The sequence below is a fragment of the Octopus bimaculoides genome, chromosome 13 (assembly GCF_046866305.1).
Source record: "Octopus bimaculoides isolate indiv1 chromosome 13, ASM4686630v1, whole genome shotgun sequence".
NCBI classification, from domain to species: domain Eukaryota; kingdom Metazoa; phylum Mollusca; class Cephalopoda; order Octopoda; family Octopodidae; genus Octopus; species Octopus bimaculoides.
In genome coordinates this window covers 20366493-20369631 of record NC_142940.1, presented here as the reverse complement: position 1 = coordinate 20369631, position 3139 = coordinate 20366493, and positions in this window count along the sequence as shown.

The window sequence follows — 3139 nt, the reverse complement described above, 5'->3', positions numbered from 1 at the left end:
AGCTATTCGTGCATGACATTCATCAAATCTTTTGATCCAGTAGCCTTGAACTCCAACTGGTCCCGGGGCCTTCCAGTTGCTAATTTTTTTTTTTTTTTTTGCTGATTTCCTTCACTTCCCTAACTGAAATGACTAGTTCTGTCTGTTTTGTTTCAGTTCTTGCAACCATTCAGCATCCTTCTTGTGCTCCTTGTCTTTGCTCCAGATGTCACTTCAAAACCTTTGACTTTCAATGTTATCTGGTATCAACTTTTCATCTGTACACTCTCCATCTATTTCTTTATAGAATCTCTTTTGATCTACTCTGAATAACCTATTCTGTTGGTAACCCTTCATTCTTTGGTCGTATCTTACCATCTTTGCTTTCTTTGCAACGAGGCACTGTTTCAGTTCCTCCACTACTACTGTCAGGCCTTTTCTTTCAATATTATACTTCCTTTTCAGTGCCCTGTATTTTTATTCGCTTTTAAGCTCCCCTTTCTCTTTTCGGTCTAACACAGAAATTTCCTTCGAGAGCATATCTAACCCTGCCTTATTCTTCTTTTCCATCATGGATCTCTTCTTTTGTCACTCCCATTGTATTTTTTTTTTTTTTGCTTGACATCAACACCCACGTTTTCTGCTACCACAATACTTGCTGCCTTGATCAAATTATTTGTTTCTGTGATGTTGTTTGTTTATCATTATCATCATCATCATCATCATCATCATCATCATCATCATCATTATTATTATTATTATTATTATTATTATTATTATTATTATTATTATTATTATTATTGTTGTTGTTGTCTAAGATTGCGAGCTTGTAGAATAGTTAGCACGTCGGACGAAATGCTTAGCGGTATTTCGCCTGTCGCTATGTTCTGAGTTCAAATTCCGTCGAGGTTGGTTTTTGCCTTTCATTCTTTCGAAATCGATAAATTAAGTACCAGTGAAACACTGGGGTCGATGTAATCGACTCGTCCACTTCCCTCAAATTTCAGGCCTTGTGCCAATAGTAGAAAGGATTATTATCATTTCTTAAGATTGCGAGCTTGCAAAATCGTTAGCATGTCGGACAAACTGCTTAGCGGTATTTCGTTCGTCTTTATGTTCTGAGTCCAAATTTCGCCAAGGCCGACTTTACCTGTTGCCCTTTAGTACCAGGTGATCACTAGGGTCGATGTAATCGACTTACCCCTTCACCCGAAATTGCTGGCCTCGTGCGAAAATATGAAATCAGTATACCCGTACGTCGTTTGTTCGATCAAATATGATAAATCTGAAGAAATCATAAATTTTTAACAGTTAAATCGACCATTTCCAGCCCAAATATTCTACCTGTTTTAAGTTAAATCTGGCCTGATCTGGTTTCTCACACCTATTCTACAATATCGTGAAAATATTCAATCATGTCATCGAAATCTCTGAGCTGCAAGATAATGCATGGTTAATTCAAAATAGGCATTACATTTGACAAAAAAAAATTTGAATGGCTAAAGGGAGAAGAATTTTGAACTAAACTGATCCGTGTGGAGATATATAGTTTTGTATTTGCAGTTGATAATTCCTGTTTTTACTACAGATTTAAGGAGGCGTACGCGAAAACCTCTCGAACTGAAGTTATATCTCTGTCTCAAACCAAAAGTATTAAAATGCGGATGTGGTAATATTACTCAACCTCTGTGTTTTGAATGTTCTAATTTACTCATGATTCTACTTTTCTGGGGTTTTTCTCTCTTTATTTTTCTAAGTCAGCTTTTGTTGGTTCTCCTAAGTGTGGTTATTTTTATCCACGTGGTTAAATAGAATCTCTTTAGTTCTATTAAATTTGCTGAGTCAAAAGTGAGTACACCTCATTGAAAACTTTATCAACGTCTGTATCACAAGTGTAAAATGTACAACGCTCTCAGATGATCACAGGATTGCTTTATTTATCGTCGTCATCATTATCATCATCATCATCATTAGTTATTTATATCTTTATGCATACTTACATACTTGTGTATATGAATAATATATGTTTATAGTTTGCAACAATGCAATCAGTCAGGATTAGTTTTAAGCCACTTAGAAAAGTTCACTTATCACAAAGCTTTTCTCACACGGATCTCCCTGATTTAGAGGAATGGCATCTGCGGTACGTTTGAATAAGACCAAAAGCTGCAGGGGTTACCATAAGTTAGCAACGCTACACTCAACAGCTTAGATGAGACCTCACTGCATTTATAATTTTGATAAATGGTCATTGAGCCAAAGTTGGGTTCCTCTGACCTTCTCGACAAGTCTTCTCTCTCTACCCTCCACTGCCCTAGGTTTTCACATTCTCTCCAAGTATATCAATTCCTATGACGTCAATAAAATATTCATCTATTAAATTAAAGATTAAAATTCCCTTCTAACAAATACTCTTTTATAATTTGTTTCTCTCTGAACAAATATATTTTCATCTTTTCATGTGTATTGATTTAATTACAGAATTGGTGACTTTGTTGAGTCATCAGAGGATTCGTTAGAATGTTCTGATGAGAAGTGGTTCTCAACTGGGGTCCATGTGGTCCTTAAAGATCCATATAAGGTTTTGTTGTTAAAAATTATGCGCATTAAATTAGTTATACAAAATATTTTAACGATATTTTTTATAGAATTCCTAATAATATTTAATTGTAAAAATTATGAGAGTCCATCCGATTAAAATTGGAATCAAATGGTTGAGAATCTCTGCCCTAGAGTGATATTACCCGATTATCCCTCTACGGCCCGTCCATGGAATCGAAAGTACTGGTGTGCATAGTAACCAGAAGCAGGTTATTTTTTAACCGACTGGCATAACTTATATATAATCCAGATATAAAGAAAAACATTAAAACAAGTGACAGCCTTTAACATACAGCCTTTGAGGAGTACCTAGGATTATATTATCTAAAGTGTTCTTTCTTTTTTTTTTTTTGTAACTATATTGTATAACTTGACAGGTCAAGTTACCGCGTAGAATTACCACTTTTTCTTTCCGGAGAAGAAAACTGTAGCTGTTTTCACAGTAGCTGTTCTGAATCATTGTTTTTCATGAAGATTTACGACAGACTATTCTTCTATTATATTTGCCTTTCATCCTTTTGGGGTCGATAAATTAAGTACCAGTGAAACACAGGGGACG